This window comes from Geospiza fortis, unplaced genomic scaffold (genome assembly GCF_000277835.1).
Source record: "Geospiza fortis unplaced genomic scaffold, GeoFor_1.0 scaffold139, whole genome shotgun sequence".
Classification (NCBI taxonomy): domain Eukaryota; kingdom Metazoa; phylum Chordata; class Aves; order Passeriformes; family Thraupidae; genus Geospiza; species Geospiza fortis.
Window position 1 is genome coordinate 55,555 of NW_005054406.1, and position 19,216 is coordinate 74,770.

A 19,216-nucleotide genomic window follows, 5' to 3' on the forward strand; every position below is an offset into this window, starting at 1 on the left:
GGATTCAGCTGAGGACACCATGTTCAAATGCTCAACTTCTCAGTCAAGGAGGCCCCTTGACTGTGCAATCTGTAGTGGATGTCCCATCTTGAAAGACCTGGAGCTCTTTTTACTAATACGTTTTCCAGATGCAGAATTATGCCACTACTTTTCTTCTTCACATGACCTTTCTTGCAGTATGTATCCCCATGTTATCCTACAGGTACTGGAGGGATGGAGGGAAAGATCTAGAGCAGTAGCCATGTTACAAGTAATTTGTTTTAGCATTTAACTGGGCCATTAAAGGTGGAAATTTCTTGTCAAGCTAGCGCAAAAATGCATCTGGAATGAAGGATCTCAAGAGGGTATTTTCTCAGCAGACGTTCATATGAAGGCTGTAGAAGAAATGGGATGGTAGTCTGAACAAGGTGGTCATGGTGGTGGGACCAAACAGCCCTTCCTTAAGCAAGATCAGAGAGGAGAGGGAGGAAAGCTCTTCCCCATCTGTGCATCATGTGCATCTGAGGAGGTCTGGTGGAAATATCTGTGGAAAGGGCAGGGTTGGAAATGTGAATGAAGTCAGGGGGGAATTTCTGGTCTGCCTCTGGAATGAGGAAAAGTCAGACATCAGCTGAGAACCTGGACTTGTTAACAAGATTATGTAGGGATTTGTGAGTTGTGGGATTGAAAACAATAAGTGAAACTCTGTGAATGTCTAACCCTTTGAACAGGGTGAGATGGAAGAGAGGAGTGTGCCAAGACCATCATTTATGTGAGCGGAAGTTTTATAGTTTGCAATTTTGCTGACAGTGATAGAAAGCCTTGCATCAACCTTGCCATACTAGGGCTCTTCTGTAATGAGTTTATCACCCATACCAGGTTTATCACTATAATGAGTTTATCACCCTTAATGAATTTATCACCCACACTGTTTGGTCAAAGCTTTCATAAAACCTGGTAAAGATACATCAAAGAGTATCAGTTTAATCCTTTTAAAACAATCACACACATTCATCTTTAGAGGAAAATTCGAACATGGTCAAAACATCTTTTCCCTAAGGAAATCTCCTGGCAATTATGGGAGGTGTCTTGTCAACCTGTACTCCTCCCCAATATCTCTTAACACCTTAAGCCAGAAGAATAAAATGCTCTTCAGGATAAATAATAATAGTAGATATTATGCGGAATTTTCTGACACAACGAGGCAGAAACCTTAACTGCCCAGATCTCACCTCTCTGCTTCTGATCTGTACCAGCCCCATTTCATTCAGCAGTCTCACTGGTGCTGTCAAATGGCTTAACTGATCATTGTACCCCCTTGAGACAGTGTACTGAGAGCAGTCAGGCTGCCAGTAGTCAGCCCTGATGGTCTCATGTTAAAATGTAACCTTCTTGTCTGTGACAGCAGATGATGCTTGCTGGACGGACTCTGGCTGAGGTTCATGTTCCTATTCCATGGCATTTGCTTCTGTCCAGCTCTGGATCTTTGCACAACCAAAGCAGCATGGAGGACTTTTAATTCAGGCAATAATGTCACCAGATCAAGTCTCAAGAGCTGCTGTTGAGGCTGTTACAGCTTGTAATATTCAATCTTTATTTTACTACCTACTTCTATTCGTTAGGGTTTGGAAGCTTTATGAACACAGGTGGCCAAATTAATCAGTAATGTAACTCCCTGGATCCTTATTTGGCCTACAAACTTGTATACATTTAGATTTCTTAGCTGAACTTTTGCTGAAGCCATTTTTACCTTAATGCAGGGCCTAAAAAAAAAATCTAGCTTCACCATTTCGTATTCTCTCCAGTGCCATTTTTTCTGAAAACAGTGGGTTTCAACAATTTACTCCTTTTATTAGAAAAAAGACAATTAAAAGGCAGCACAATGTTCTTTTTATTATTTTTATTGCATAGCAAAAATCTAAACTGCAATGGCAACTGATTTTTCTGTTTCAAAGAACTACATACTCATAATTCTCAAAAAAACCCTATTCATAATATAAAGTATTACAATATGAATTTATATGCCAGCTTTCTTGATCTGTTTTGTTTTCTGGTTGTTAGAAATTAATAGATCTATCTTTAATTATTCCAGGGCAGTATTTGAGTCAGGAACTAACATCCAATTGCAATTCCTTAATTGTAAGCTTTTACTACAAGGTCTGTGGTGCCAAAACTTCTTTCTAGCTCTACCAAGGATGCTGCATTTTTTCACATCTTTGCATTGTATGCTTTTAATAAAGAAAAATGCACTATAGGTGTAAGTTCATAGAGGAAATTTGAACAAAACCTCCTAAAATACTTTGGAATTGCCCAGCATGCAAGAATTCAGATTAAATTGGTTACCAAAATAGCTATTTTGTCGTTTGGGCCCCCCCCGCCCCAATATGCAATCATTTACATCTCACCAATCTGTCATCAATTTTCAGCTGGCATTTTCTCTGCAAGTAATAACCTGCAAGTGATGTTTGTAGCAGAATAAAGACAGCTGAAAAAAAAGTTAAAAGGAAGAGAAAAAAATGAAAATAATAGTTGGTAAAAATGAGAGAGAATAATATAATTACTTGTATTTCAACAGTATCATGTCTTCCCAGAATTCAAGCGGTGCATAATAGCTATAGTGGAAGGGCAAAACAGAGAAGCCCCAAGGAAATGGGATGCAGAGAGTATTTTTTTAACCTTCCTGGGGAGCCTTACTCCACAAAGATTTAAAGCTTTTTAAACATCATGAGAACATGTTGGCTGGAAAGCAGTGCATTTCAAAATGAAAATGCATTAATGAATGTCTCTTGGAAGAGGACAATCTGAAATATCTTTCTCTGTGGGAGTAACTTGCAAGCTGATTATGTGGGCTGATAGATATTCCATTGGAGAATGTTCAGGGAATGTTAAGGTTGAACGGTTGAGCACACAGAAGTTAGGAAATGCCACATTGCAGGATTCAGGAGCATCCTTAACTCTGCCTCTGGTGTGTATGTGGTATAATGTATTCATTACATATAATCTCCCAGACACTGCTATAAATACGTACTGTCATCCCTGATCTTAGATTTTACACATATCAGTGCATGCATTAAGTATGTGTACAGCTCTCCACCACAGCTTATTAAAACCTTGTATAAGACAAGTACATAATAAAATTTGTCTGAGCAAATAGTGCAGATTAAATATTACATTTATGATACAGAAAATGGCAGTCATTTGTTTCAATACATTATCCTATGAGCTTGAAAGACTGAATGCTACATGAATGCATGCAAATTAGCCATGTAGTTAGCTGCTTCATTTCCTGCAAAGCTCAGGAGGGCTGGCTTTGTTTCTGCTTGAAAATACATAGCACAGGTGCTGCAGCAGACCAAGGCTTTGGCCATCCCCAAATCAAGCAGGACAAATAATGGGAAGGGATCCCTGTGACCCCTCATGAACAATCAGCTGACATGGTTTTCTTCCTGATCCACAGGGCTTTGTCTGTCCAGTGAGTGCAAGAGAAAGTTGTGATTCAGTGTGGCCAAAGTCAGAGCAGGGGATGCATTGAAGAGCTGACAGCAGGGCAATCGTGCACAAAAGCTACATGGCATTGGAAATGAAGGAGTAAAAGGAGATTGTGAAATTTAAATGGTATTCACAATGAAAACAAAGTACATAATTAGTAAGGTTAAAGATCAGAGAACCCAGAGAGAGTGGCGGTTTCACAAAACCCTCAAAATATATAAAACCCATGGTTTTTTTTTCCATTTAGTTGACTCAAAATGCAATGAAAGCACGTTTCTCTAATTAAATAAATGTCTTGTGGTGTGTAGAAATAAATACCAATGATTCTTAAATCATGGGCTTTGATTCTGGATAGAATGTGGGTTTTTTATGTGGGTCTTAAAGGATGTTTTTTTACATTGTTTTAATTTTAATGGGTACTTCACTTTGTTCTGAGCTTTACCTGTCTCTCCATTCAAATGAGGGTCTAGTTGATTTTATTCAAAAGTAATCCTGTCCTGCCTTTTTTCTTGCTGACACAATGAAGGATCAGTTTTTTCCTCCATCTCTGCTGATTCTCCTCTCTCAGAGAGCAGCCCTTCTGTACCAGCTCACTCCCCTCCTTGTCAGCTGGCTGCTGTATGGAACTTCCCAGGAAAAGGAGGGCTCAGGTCTTTGCCCGCACAGTCTCTGCATGAGAGTGAGGATGTCTCCTTTACACCAATGCCCACCATGAAGTGTGTAAATGCTGCCTGTGCTCAATGGAGGCCTTGTGACTTTCCTCAGCAAAGCTGAAATCTAAGGAAGATGTGGCCCTTCTCTTGCTACCCTACTTGTGACCCTACTTGATGAGATTTATCAGTACTCTCTTCACTAAAGTATCCTGCTTTTATTATGAGCTGCTTCCTTTCAGGTGTTTTCTTTCCTTCTAGCACCAGAAACAAAATATTTCTGCAAAATAATCTCCTAGAGAGTGTACTTTATTTTTTCTTTTGTTCTTTAAATACTTTTATTTTCAAAGTGATTCCTGGACAAGTACCTGGTCTCTCTAGTTGAAGGGTCAGTTGGTGTAGCAATCTTCTGTGTGAGTCTGCTGTTATTTCACCTTCTGGACACTTCAAGGAAGATCAACACATACTTCTGTGTTTAATGAAAAATGGTTGTACACAACAAATTAAATAAGTTTTATCTCCAGATGCAATTGTGTTTTTCTTTGCAGGACTTGCCAGCTCTGTGGTCAGTGCAGTGGGAACCACTGCCTTCTCATCAGATTCTTCCTCCTACAGAAAAGCTAGAAACTATTTTCATTTATCCCAAATATTATTTTTTTTAATATTCAAAGTACACAAGGGCAATACTTGGTCTCACTTTCATCACTGAATGGGATTTCCAATAAATACATGCCACTCCACGTGGCGCACATGGAGTCCAGAGGGCTGCTCTCAAATTGCTCCATTTTGCACATCACTGTCCCCAAACATTGTGAAGACTAGTGCATCTTCAGAAAAATAAAATTTAGATTCAAATTGACCGATGGTGGAACTCTGGAAGAATTTAGTAATGCCTTTAGCCTGTTCCCTTTGTGTATCACTATGTGGGGTGTCATTCTTTACAGCATCTACACTGGAGGTGTCTGGATCTCTGCTGGCCACCCCCATAACTCCTGCAGTCAAGGGAGGGAGGCAAATTCTTGCAGAGTCTGATTCAGCTCAGTCTGAAAAGCAGAAAGATTCACACCTGACTGATCATCTCACACAGCATTAAAAAAATGGGTCAGGTACAAGTCACTATCATTCACAGAATATGGACAACTGCAACAGTAATAGCTAAATTAGAAATAGTGAAATGCAAGCACCAAGTTAGCAGAAATGTCACTTTAACTTTTGCTTTAGAATATAATTCTAATCAAGTCAGGTTTTTTTCTTTTGTTTGTACACTCATGTTCTTGGAGATTTTAATTGCACACTGGTTGACATTGTTCCAGTTTACATAAAAAACATGCTTGAGGACTAGATATAATGCAATGTAGGACAAAGATACTTTTTTTATCTTTACTGCAGCATATCAGAACTAAAGATCTGCATACTTTTCAGTACATGAACCAGGAATATGCATTTTTTCATAGTTTAAAAAAAAACAATTTTTCAAATTAATTTTAAGGAAAAATAATGAAACATCTTAAAGAAAGACATTTTCTTTAAGGTAAACCTTTGCTGTCTTAATTGTGTTCACAGTCATAATTTGCATTTGCTTTGCCCTTGTAGTTCTCATACATATGTTAAGTATCCATTAAGAGGCTTTCTGCCAGTAACGATCTTAGATCCCAAGAGTGGACTTCTTCATGGATTCATCTCCATACTTATTATAAAACTCTGTTTATAATTACTCACTCTACAGCCTCTTGTTGCACTTATTACAGGCATGTCCTTCCAACCTGTGCTGAAAAAGACACTCTTTTATGTCAAGAAAGAGAAAAAAATAGCTACAATACTTTCAATTCATTATTTTAAGGATTTAATGCTTACTATAATGGATTATTTTTGTCTGTTCCTTTTCCCTTTGATTAAAAAGGTCTTTACCTTAAAATACAACTCTATTTTTTTTTCTACAACCTCACTTCTCTAGTCACCCTTACTGTCTAGGAAGCATTCTTTATCCATGATTATAACTCTGATTCTGAAAAACAAGTATTTTCTCCATCCCAACCCCAGACTGCATAAGTGATTGTAATTTTTAAGTTAAAACCAGAGATACTCCTCTTCAAACACACCTGAAAAGCAATTGTGTCATAGGCCTCATTCTTCCAATAGTAAGATGCAAAAAGGTTAGAGTTGACATCTAATGGAAGGTAGGAGAAATGAAGCAACAACTTACAAAAGCTTGGTAGACAAAGCTAAGTTTTAAAAAAAATAAAGGACAATAAAACAAGTAATATGAGAGTTCCGGAATTTGTGTCAGACACGCAGTGTCTAGTATTTTAATTATACTTTATCATAGCAGAAGAAATGGCTGAAGAAAAAGCTGTGCAATTGTTACTGCTGCAAACTTTGACCAGTTTCCTCCCCAGCTTGCTCCTTGAAACTCAAACTGAAACTCTTTGGGTGCCTTTGGCTTTGCTGTGCTCCAGGAAGATCTAGGCCTGCCAGCCTAGCAAAGCACATACTTGGCACACTTGTTGCCAAGGGAAAAAGAAATGTGGTAGGCTTCTCTAATGTCTAATTTACACCAGAGATGCTGGCCTCTGTCGCTGTTTCTTTGTTGTTTCTTGATGACAAGTGTGGTGTGTGCACACATATACACACAGGGCAGACTTAAATAGCTCAGGATATATTTAGATCTGCTGGGGCGGGGTGATGGGGAAGGGAGGACAGTGTGGGTAAGCCAAAACCAACACTAAAACTCTTGTCTGAGTGTCTGTGTTGTTCAGATGACCTTTTATGAGTCTTAAGTGTCTTGTTAGTGATTCAAAGACATTTTTCTTTCTCAGCATGCTTAGTCTCAATCTGAATATCACATTCTCCAAACATTCATAAAGACATGCTCCTTCTGATAAAATTTCCATAGATGGTCTTTCTCAGATGATTCTCCACTATGTTTTCAGCCTCATTGTCAAATATCCTGTCACTGTCATATTTTCTGAAAAATCTCCTTGTCTGGGATTTTGCTCCTGGGAAGCTGAGAAGCCTCAGAGAAGAAGGAAAACAATATTATCTCATTTGCTTCTCCTGTGTTTTGCTGCTTTGGAATGTGTTTGGACATTGTTTACCAACAGGTGATTGTTTCATTGGTTTCTGGTGTGTTTTCATTCATTGGCCAGTTGGGGCCAAGCTGTGTCAGGACTCTGGAAGGAGTCACGAGGTTTCAGTATTATCTTGTTAGCCTTCTGTCTGTATCCTTTCTGTATTCTTTATTATAGTTTAGTTTAGTATTCTTTAATATAATATATATCATAAAATAATAAATTTGCCTTCTAAGAACATGGAGTCTGATTAATTCCTTCCTTCCAATGACAGGGGTCCCAGAAAATACAACAGTATCCCATACATAAGCTAAAAGCTTGCCTTGACTAAATGGTTCCTCATGCTGAACGTGGTATCTTGTACAGGTCTCCTGGCACATGGAGGGGGAAAATCCACCTCTTACTCCTGATTGTCCACTATTTGGACTGGTGAAATAATTTTTGGTAGTATAGCAAAATTTCTGGGAGACTGAGAGAAATGAAAAATGGGTAAGGGCTCTCTAGTATCACAATCACAATAATCAAGGAAAATAGAATTTATGGTAAATTTCACTTGGCTTTGCAAAAAGCTGGACTCCAAAGTAATTTCTAAAATGGACATTTATGGTGGTTTAGGCTTGAGTAATCCATAATATGAAAAAAAACCCCACAACCCATATTTACTTTTTAAAAAATGAAGCATTTGGTGAGTTTTATGACCATTTCTAACACAGAAATAATGAGGGATGAAGAGGTGATATTTGACAGTTTAATAGCCTGCATTGTGACAGCTGTGGAGCTGGGAGGGAAGGGGACAAGGCAGTATATGTACTCTATTTCTTATTTGGCTTGAGTTTATCTTTTTCTTTAGTCCTCCTGAATTTCTTTTGGCACAGTGTGCTTTGCAGATTGGAAGAGATACATCTCCCTTGCCACTGGTTAATAGCTCAGAGCTTTGGGCCCATTTACCTAGGAGGAGGAGGATAGATCACTTAATGTCCTTTGGTATTTCAGTACTTATAATGTGCTCTAATTTCCTATTTGGTGTGTCACACTCTAAATATTTACAATAGATGTAAATTTGTTCCTGTGGAAAAAGAATAAATAGCTGATTTCATTTTTCTTTCAGTCTTTTTTTACTCAATGTACATGTTGATATGTAACTAAAAATATAAATGTCTGAACCTCAAAACCATTGCTCATGCATTGGCTTTTGGTTCAGCTTGTAATTTTCAAGCATTATGTTTTTTATATGGTGTAACCTTGATTCTCACTTGAGATCTATTTGCTGCTGAAAGATATGGAGACGGTCAGACAATGAGACAAATCTCTCTAATTCTCATGGTGCCATGGTCAATGCCATAAATGATGAAAGTTATTTAGGGATTGTCCTAGATTTTGGTATTTCACATCTATAGGATCTGGTCTGTTTGATTAACTTCATCCAGTTGGTATTCACTTCAGTTTTCAGCTAAAAGTTTTGTGCCAGACACTTGAAAAGGAACATTTTCCTTTTCCTCTAATATATTATTCATTATGTCACCAAGAAGAAACATTTTTTAAATTAGTAGCACAGCACAATCTCTCACTTGTGGAGATAAATTTATGACAGGTGAAAGCAGCTGGCATGTGTGCTGGGGCAGCCTTGGTACCTTGGTACCTGGTAGACAGGCACCTCCTGAGCTGAGCACCCAAATCTATATCCAACATGAGTCCCTCTCCACAAGCTGCAGTCATGCCACTGACTATATGGGTATTACCTCAAATGTACTTTTCCAGGTCTTTTCCAGCTCTTTGTACATGTAACCCTAATTTTCTTTCTGAAAATTAAAATCTTACAAAGAAATATGAAACAACAAAACGTAGGTAAAATGTCTATATTTCCTCATGCAATAACTTGTTGGAAAAGGATGTCAGTGTGTCAAAAAAATCTATATAAACATTTTTATCTCTTGTTAAAAAATAAGTCTCAGAACAAAATGAGAACTGGATAGAAATAGTGCATCTTTTTTCGTTCCATCTTTTTGTCTTTTCATTTCACCCATGCAAGATTTTTTTCTAAATGGTTTTCTTTCTAATGGTAATATCCTTTTTGCAAGGCTTTTAGCACAGCCCCAGCTCTAAGCTGATGAAGCCAGTCAGAAGTGATTTGCTTAAGGTCAGAGATACTGTTTTTGAACTAGTGCCATCATCTATTTATAAAATGATGTGGAAAATGTCACAATAACCTTAAAGACGTTTTTTCTCTCAAATTCTGTATGCATATATGTATGTATATCTCTCTATACATATATATAAGATGATTGAATAGGACTTTGGGAAAGTGGTCAGAAGGTACTACTTCCTCTCAAGTTTAACTTTTCAAGGTCTCTTTGTTTTCTCACAGGCAGAGATACAGCATTCCTTTCATCTGGACTGCAGATATATGCATTTTCTCCTTTGAGCAGGAAAACAACAGAGAATCAATGAAAGCATCAAATTCCTTAAGGATCTCCTCCTGCAAGTAGAAAGGTGCCTACTGTTGCTGAAGCAGTTTGCATAGGGATTTTAAATGCAGGCCAGTGATTGATGTTCAGAGACTTTTGTTTTATACATGCACATTTTGTGTTGAAATCACAGGACCAGGCCATAAAGATCTCATTCTCTCTGGTTCTGTAAGGGTTAAAAAGGAGACCAGAGGGAGGGTTGTATGGAGTGTATTATAGGTACTTAGCTGTGCAAACAACTCTGTCAAGGAGTATTGGGAGCTCGTAGTCAAATTTTCCAAGGGAAAAACTCAGTGATAGAAGACACCATATATAAGCTAAGTATGAACTTGGTGATGTGATCTCTTCATGTGTAGGCAAGAGGAAATTGAATTAGGTACCTATAAACATGATTCTAAAACCAAAAAATGGTCACAAAAGCCATTCAGATCTGTCATATTTTCTGTAAAACTCTCGCGATTGGGGGCAGTTCTGCTGTGAGCAAATTGAAAGGCAAAAAACAAAAAACCCTTTCATTAAATCAGTCTTTACAGCAATGACTGCTCCAAACACAAACAACACTGCCTGCTGAGGCTTCCTAGTGCTCAGTGTTTATCACAATGCAAAAAGAAAAAATTTTGAAAAAAAGACAGAGGACCTTGATGCCTTGATGGCATTTGTCTATTAAGCCTTTTTATGACTGTCACTGCATTTTTTTTTTTATTTTATCCCAGTTTAACTGGCATAGTTGTAAGAATCCCAGTTGAGCTCAAGCCTCAGTGTCCTGCACCCTAACCCAACATATAAAATGGGTGAGGACTGCTTGAAGATCCCACCTACATGAAGGAGCTGTTACTAGACTCCGGCTCAGATTTTTGTGTGCTCTTGGTCTTCCAATAGTTCAGTGCACAATCATTTTGCATATGGCAAGAAAGTAAATAGTCAAGACAGGCAACCATGTTCTAAACAAATAGGACAAATAAGAAAAACATCAGAAGAGAAAGGAAAAAGACAGAGAAATAAAAGGATTTTCCCAGTATCACAGTAACAGGCAGAAGTAGAAGTAAAATCCCTTTCCTTTCTCTGTGAATCAGTTCAGAGCATCACCAGAGTCCTGGGCAGATATAGCAGAAACTCCATATAGTACACATTCCTTTCTCTTTTTTATATATGTTTTTTTAAAGGCACCTATGCCTGGGCGCTTCGAGGTTCGTAAGGGCTCGTCTGTCACTGAGACACCGTCAGCGAAGTGGCTCAAGAAGGGCTGCACACAGAAAGGTAAATGAAGGTGGCAGACAGTGCTCTGCATTTGTTTTTTCTGTTGAACTACAGAGACACCTTAGGTCACAAATGAAAGTTCTTTAAAGCAGTGAAAACTTGTTTTAATTGAAATCTTGGATTTCAGGCTCATAAAAGTATGTGTGGAGGAACTGAAAGGAGCAAGGACAACATTCATCTATAATGCAACTTCATTGAAACCCCAAGAAATTTACTGAAGGTAAATTGGACCCCAAACATTTGCATCTGGAAACATTTGGTATCTTTCACTTTTTGCTTGAAAAAAAGCATTCAGTGAATTGTAAAACTTATTATTTTAAGTAGCCTGAAATAAACAGTATCAGTAGTTTTCCCTTGCTAGTCTGCAGCTCTACTCAGAGTTTCTCAAAATCTTCAGAGATGCATTAGGTGTTTCTACTACTTCTTTGTTCTCTTATGGGAAAACAATTATGGTACAATTTCTTCTCATTCAGATTTTAAATCCTGATTTTCTAATTGCATGTCTCTACATGCAATCTGGCCTTCAAATAAAAGATACAATTTTGTGCATCACATTAAACTTTCTAAGTTACAGCAGATTGTTCAATTTTAAGTTTTTGAACTTGTAATTACAGCAATCAGCTTACCTGCTCTTCACCTCAATATATTATACTGCCCTGAGTGATGAATGTAATTTTAATCAAAAATCTCAGAGAAATCTTCTGATCTAATAGAATACTTCAGAAAACCTGTTGCCTCAAGAAACCTCTAGAAATTCGGACTTTCTTTTAGGACTACTCCAAACTAGGTTAAAGCTGAGATTATAAGTGGTTTTTTTTAGATCATGATGACATGAACCCTCAAAGACACTATTACTGTCCCAATGAAAAAAAAAAGGAAATCAATATTAAGATCAATGTATGACCATTCATTTCAGACTCTATATAAGGAGATCTAGGTATAAATCAATGCAATTCAAACATAAATCAGGATTAGTTAATAATTAGTAAATCTGGTAATAGAGGCTTTCTCAGACCTCAGTTCTGAAGACAACAGAAGGAAAAAGCACAATGAAACAGCCTCCAGCCATTACTCTCCAAACATTTGGGCGTGGCTAGAAGGAGCTGTGCTATACTGAAGAGTTTATTACTCAAAAAGGTGAATTCAAAGAAAGAAAGAAAAAAAAAGAAAACAAAAAAATAAACACAAAAAACCCAAAACAACAACAACAACAACAAAAACAAACAAACAAACAAACAAAAACCCAAAAAAACAAAAACCAAACCACAAAAACCACCAACCGAACAAACAAAAAAAGCCCCACAAACTGCTTTGAAATTATATTCAAGGATAGAGAGTTTGGGGAGTAAGTTGGAGCATGAGAGGTTAGACCAAGTAAATAAGTGGTTTGTCATGGCAAAGCTAGGTCAGTATATAGAAGAAAGAGAAACAGTGGTGTGTTAAACTCCTCTGAAAACTTTGGACAATCCAGATTGTGGGTACAAATCATAAACTCTTTAAGCCATGCAGATTTGATGTGTTTTCCTCTCTTTTTTTACCTTTAAAATATCTACAAAGTTAAATGTATCAGTATTTTAAAACAAGGTGGAAGTTGCAGTGAGGACTGTATTTTCTGCTGACACAATTTGACTGAAACCACATTAATTATAGCAATAGATGTGGGCTCTGAAAATCAGGGAACACCAAAGTTAGGCTGAATGGCAGGCATTGTGACAGTGTTTTTGCAATACAGAAAGCACACATTTTCATTCTCAAACAGCTTGAGTAAGCTGTTGAGGAATTTGGGAGGGTTCCCTCTACAGTGCTTTCCAGCTCCCAAGATAGCCAGAGAATATCTCATGATAATGCAAGTCACCAGTGTACATGTGCTCAAGTGACTACAACAGGAAAGGATGAAAATAGATGCAGGCTATCTAAGAAGAATGCACTGAGAAAATAATCTCTTGTTTTTCTACAGGCACATACATATGCCCATCAGTATCTGACTGCAGCTAATTCATGTCTCCATTTCATGAACTAGTGTCATTGCCTTTAAGTCAGTAACTTTAAGATCAGAAAAATCCACATGTTGCAGATACATAAAAGCTGTAATAACAGCTTTTTAGAAATGGGAAACTGGTAAAAATATAAAGATGATTAAAACAAATTTTTAAGGATTTAGACAGTGTTCACTGTTATTTGTGGGAACCAGTACAAACTTTATTTCCTCTGGTTGTTTTATTCCTTTCTTTGTGTTTGATATTTGGAGATTTTTTCTTTTTTTATTTTTTGACATGCTCATCCCTGAGAAAAAATACCACCATTAAAAGCTACTAAGACCTTCTAAAACAACAAGAGTTTTACTGTTGTTGCATTCAGTTTTTATTGTATACAACTGTTGTCTTGAACTATGTCCATCCTGCTACCCAAAACTTTGCCTGCACTCACAATTGAGGGGCAAAACTTTCAATACCAGAAGCTCCCTTGTGGAGCTTCAGACAGCATAACCCTCTTGAACTTCCTCTGTCAATGGGATCATGGAGTGGGAATCTGAAGCAGAAAGGCCCATTTGCAAGCACAGGCTCCTGCTGTGCTGTGCACTTCACCTACACCCAGGAATTGATGCTTCCTGTCCCAAGGAAAATGCAAAGGATGCGGGCAGGAGAAAACCTGAATTCTACTACAAAAGCACTCCACTGAGAAAGTGGAAAGCAATTCCTCCGTAGTGTGCATGATGGAGAAAGAATAAATGCATATTCTGGAAATACTAAGGGCTGGGAAGGGCCTTGTCATTTGACTGGTGGTGAAAGTCTAATCCTATTTCTGAGAATTGAAAGTAGGATGGAAATTGGATGTGAAGGACTCTGCAAGTTCAGACAGTTGCCCATGATTTACATGATAAAGGTGTGTCAGGAGACTTTACCTCTACGGTTTGTGCAGAACTGTCTCTGTTCCATTTTAAGAGGAACTGTGCTTTGTGTCTGTGGGGAAAAAAAAAGAAAAAAAAAAAACAGGACTCAGATATCATGGTTGTACTGACTTTCCTCATTTTAGCGGTTTTTATTAATTTCTTGTGCCAGCTGCAAATCTTTTATAAAGTCTATCACAAGAAATATTAGAATTTTCCTGGAAAACCCAACCCCCAAGAATTTCCACTGTTAATTAAAATGTCATATTTCTAACAATTAATTAAACAATTTCTATAGAGAATATAGATGAGAGCAGATCTCTTGTGACTAATTTTTTTACAGCAGTTTAAACCACCTAGGGCAAAATCAGGTGAGTTTCTCAGTGGAGAACACCTGGGTTATATAGTATAGCAAGTAAAACTCTTGTCCTCTGTGAAAATTCTCATTTATAAGGATGTGTCAAGACCTTCTTTATGATTCTTTCTCAGAATTTCTCCCCGGTCTAGTGTCAAATTAGTTTTCTTCATTCATGATCATCTCTGATGTTATCCTTCATCTCTGTGAGCCTGAACATAATTAGAAGAATTGATTCTTTTATGTCCTTCAATAATATATGTAATTTAATTGCATTCCCACTTGACTTCATTTTTATTTTGAATTTATATTTACAGCAGCTAGCTAGCAGTATGGTTCTCATCTTTGTTCTTTTGATACCCAGACACCTACTGCCAACAGATAAGTGTTATATCTCTGTGAAATAGCCCACAGCAGAAATCAGTAGCTAACACAGTAGTAGAAGTATAGGTTTTTTCAAGAGCACAATAATGTGGCTTCATTTTTTGTGTTTGGTGCTGAGGAAAAATCTTCCATATTTTTATATTCTCAATTCCTTTAACAATTTGTGTAATTAAGGGAATCAGTATTAGTAAATAGCAATTAGCATTCTGAAAATCACAAAATTCATACATTTGAATCCTAAACCAAAAATATGTTCCTTCTGCACTGGGGATTTTCCAGTCTAAATAGCAATTTCATTCTCTCTGAAGAATTGAAAAGGTATTGTTCTCACTTCCAGATGAGGTGTAACTCATGAACTCACTTGGTGTTTGGCAAGATACAGCCCCCAGTCTCTCCTATTACCAATGTGCCCAGGTACTTTCCAGGTGCCTTCTTGGTCTGATTGGGATTTTTGCATGTTGGGAACCTGGACAATTACTTTGTATGTTCATCCCTGAAATACCCATATTCATAGTTTCTTGCTCCTCCTGACAGCTGGTTTAGCATTTTGTAACTAATTATAATTTACATTAATTGTTCATATCAAATATTTCGAAATTATTTTTATATTCCCAAAGCAAAAATGAGATAGCAAGAACAGAATGAAAGGACAAGCATATTTCTTTTGAAGTTTTAATTTTGATGTATTTTGCTGGACAAACAAGACTTCAACAGGCAGTTCAGCATGGCAATCTAAGAATCTGACCTTGCTATAAAATTCCTTGGGTAAAAAAACCAACTAATCAACCAATCAAAAAACCTAGGGTTTCTATTTCCACAAGCTCTTTCCATTGGAAGGCTATTAGGAGTTCTGCCTATGGAACATCAAATAAAAGCTGTCAATTTGGAAGTCATTACTTGACAGTTTTGGGGAAGTCTTAGGGAATTTTTACAACATAGATTCTTGACATCTAACATTTTAGAGGCAGTTTCCTAGAAAGACAAAAGAGAGAAAGAGAGAGGTATACCTTAAATTTAACAAGGTGAATATAATTTACTTTCCTTGATAGTCAAAGGAGAGTGAGAGGCCACTCTTGAAGTGCTTCTTCCAGAAAATCATCATAATTTGGACTCACTCTTTGAACAGTTTTTCTATTCACAACTTAGAGAATATTGGAAACTGGCCTCCTTTTTAAAGTGTAATTAATAATTAAACTGCTGTGGTGAGAAATCCCACATTTTGCTCCTCCCTGGTTTTTAGTGGGTTTTCATTTTTATAAAAACATACGTTTTGCTCAGATACTCTAAATTATAATTTAAAGGGAAGACACATTAATTCTTCTGATTTGAATTTCATTACACATTGCAATCCATATGTATAAATATTTTTATTCTATTTTGTTCTTGTAACCAATGACAGATAATCCCAGTATAATAGCTGTAGTCTTGATTCTTAACTGGTTTTCAGTGTCTTAAGCCAGGAGATTTTTTTCCCCCTAAATTTAATAAAGTTTCACTGGTGCTGAGCCAATATAAAATATATCATAAGCAAATTAGTGGTCTGTCAAAATAATAGAGATAAAATTATCTCCTTTTTTTACCAACAAACGAACCAGATGGGCCCCAAAAAATCCTATATCAGCGTCTCTGCTAGTCACTGAGAATAACCATATTAGTGAAATTTTGTCAAAACATCCAGTTTAAGATGTCTCCTAGGCATAGCTGATGAGTTGTGACTGAGCTGTTTGTTTCGCTCTTGAAGGACAGCATTTATAATTCCCTTTTACCGTCACTTTATCCTAATTGTATCATATTATCACATTTATCACATTTTATCATCATTTTTCAGTCATCATTTTGCATGTGTTATAAATGCTCTCAGCCCAAGTCACAGCTCACACAGATCCCAGTGGTCCCTAAGAGGTTTCAATGTGGAAGCCTGAAACATACCCAGACCCTTTCTGACCTTGGGCCAGAACCAGGGAGGAGTGAAAAATGGGCAACCACACCAGGGACCTTCCCTTCTTCCTGGACAGATTAGAACATGAGGAGATGAGATTTAATCCTGAGATGGATTTGGGGTTGGGAAGAGTCCATACCTAGGGGAAAGGGCTTGGAAGAGTATTTGATATTCTATATTATTTAATAAAGCTGGGCAAATGTGTTTCTAACTATAACATTATCTAGAGTGCTTCAAAATTAGAGGGGAAATAAAAGTATGTGAATGACTTGTTTGAAAAAAATAAACCAGATGAAATGAAACTATTTTTCATCCTTTTTAATTAATTAAAATAAATATATTTTTACTCTTTTGATTGTCTAATTCTTTCAGAACAAAGATAAATCTAGACACAGTACATAATTTTGTCTTGAAGCCTTTCATTTTAATGTGTAGGACTAAGAGAATTTAAAAGCTTTGTTTATAAAATTTGAATTTGCAAGTATTAAAACTGACAAATTTTGCCTTCAATCATCCCCTAAAGTGTCTTTCTCCAGCAGGAAAACATGCAAATAAAATTTCTGAATTTCACACAAGCACCAGAGAAGCTATCAGCTAAGAAAAAGTACCAGACAGAAAACTACCCACATCTCAGTGCCTGTCCAGCTTCCAGGAAAACTCCACTGACTGTCCTGAGACCTCCTCTGCCTGCAGGAGATTGCTCTGCAGGGCACAGAGGGAGGTGCTATGAGAGGGCACGTTTTCCCAGGACATTGGGGAGTGATGTTACACCACCCTCTGAAGGGTTCAGTACATGGCTCATAGCCCAGCTGAGGACGAGGGGGACCAGAGAGACCAAGGAGCTCCTCCCTTGTCCTCATCCTGCAGTCACCAGGCACATTGGAATGCTCGCAGACTCTTCGGCATCCAGGCTTGGGGGCAGATAGGAGGCTCCTCACCGCTCTGCTGCCCCTTTGTGCCTCAGCAGAACCCAGGAGTTGCCTTTAGCCACGAGTCTGTACGTGTGGCCTCACCCACAATCTCTGCATTCTCCCTTTACGCTTGCTCTGCTGAGGATCACCTTCATTTGCACAGAGTAAGACATTCGTAATTTCAATTCCATAAAAGAAATAGAACACAGCAGAAAGTCCATTTCCATGAGATAACTGCATTTTTCCACTAAATTGAATTGTTTTGTTTTCAGATTTAAACCGTGCATGCTGGCGCAAACTAAAATACTAAGATAAAAGTTTGTCTCTAAGAGATAAGTGTTGTTCTTATTGATTATATAATTATCTAGAAATACACCACCACAAAGTCCTCAAGGTTTAATCTATGCCACATCAGAGCTTTATTACTATTGCAGTCACTCTGTGGTACAGGCAGACTGAGTAAGCATTTAATCAGAAAATGATATCTAGTTTCACAGCAGGGTGGGTTTGTGAGTGTGCATGTAAGCGTGAAAGTTTTTTCACTTGACTTAAGGGGGCCAAATGTTGCTCTTGGATATGTGCATGCTGCTCCTACTAACATCTGCACTTTTGCATATATATAACATTTCTCTCAAGGGCTCCAACGGGAATGGTTTTCAAGCCCTAAATGCCTAAATTATTATGTATATTATAAGCAGTTATTTTAAAATACTAACTTTCTAAGCCTCAAAGCCATCTACTGTATAAGCTGTTGAAACAATAAGGGTTTAGAAAAAAAATTCTTAAAAAGAGAAGTGTAACTGAGAATTTGAGTACTTTGCTCAAGATCTTACCCAATCTAGGATCAAAACTCACACCTGATACTAGTTTTTCTGTAGAAGGAACCATTCTGGAATGGCCAGACCTGACTAACTCCCTAAAGGATTTTTCTTAGAGAAATCCTAATTTATTCAGTTTGCTTACTTTATTTTAGATTTAATTGCAAAATATGCCCTTGTTCTAAATTAAGTGCATCAGTTCACAGTGTTGCAAGAAGAGCTATTCCTCTTTAAAGTACTATGCCAGAGTCTGAAATTATTTCTCTCTGTAAAATATACTAGTAATGAAATCAGCAGAATTGTAATGAATTTGGATGACATTGTAGCAGCCACGTGGCCCCAGAATTACTTTTAACTTCTTGCTCCATCAAAATCTACTGCCATTTATTTATTTCTATGTCCATTAACATTTCCAATTAAAACCTCGGTGCTACACATCTAAATGATCCTGCTCCACATGGAATTTACCTACCCGTGGATGGGGGTCTCAGTGCAGATGGCCTGGGTTTGCAGCACACCCACAGAGGGGTCTGAGCCCTGTGCACAGGGGCTTCACCTTCCTGCAGGTCAGTGGCCCTACTGACGCCTTGGGAAAGCTGACCTAGAACAGAGACGAGACAGAGCTAAAGAATAAAGTAGGGATTTATTAGCAGGCCTCAATGGATACACCCTGGGCAGCACAAGAGCCCAGCCAGGGCTACACTGCAGGTGAACCCAAAATGGTCACAAAATGCACAACTGGTCTCGAGGTCTCTCACTTTTATAAGTTCTGGTCCATTAGCATATTGGAGTTAATTGTCCAATTACAGCTTTAGCCCATGAAGTCCCGTCCTTCTTGTTTTTCTCTCTTCAGTTCACCATTGTTTATGCTCTTGGGTCTGAAATTTGGATCAGTTGTCCTTGGTCCCCAGCTAGAGAAGGAATTGTTTTGTCTCCCTACTCTGTGAAGAGAGCTTACTGTCCCCAAATATGAAGCTCAGAAGTACACACTAAAGCAGTACAGAATCTGAAAAA

General features: G+C 37.7%; 1 long non-coding RNA gene across 1 annotated transcript; it reads right to left on the reverse strand.

Annotated features, from left to right (window-relative positions):
• Nucleotides 1–2,406: 2,406 nt before the first annotated feature.
• Nucleotides 2,407–18,805, reverse strand: LOC115948467. Its single transcript, XR_004082297.1, has 4 exons — nucleotides 18,675–18,805; nucleotides 13,811–13,868; nucleotides 4,487–4,587; nucleotides 2,407–2,464 (listed from the first exon to the last, which is right to left on the reverse strand). It is a non-coding gene; the product is annotated as an uncharacterized LOC115948467 (long non-coding RNA).
• Between the last annotated feature and the right edge of the window lie 411 nt (nucleotides 18,806–19,216).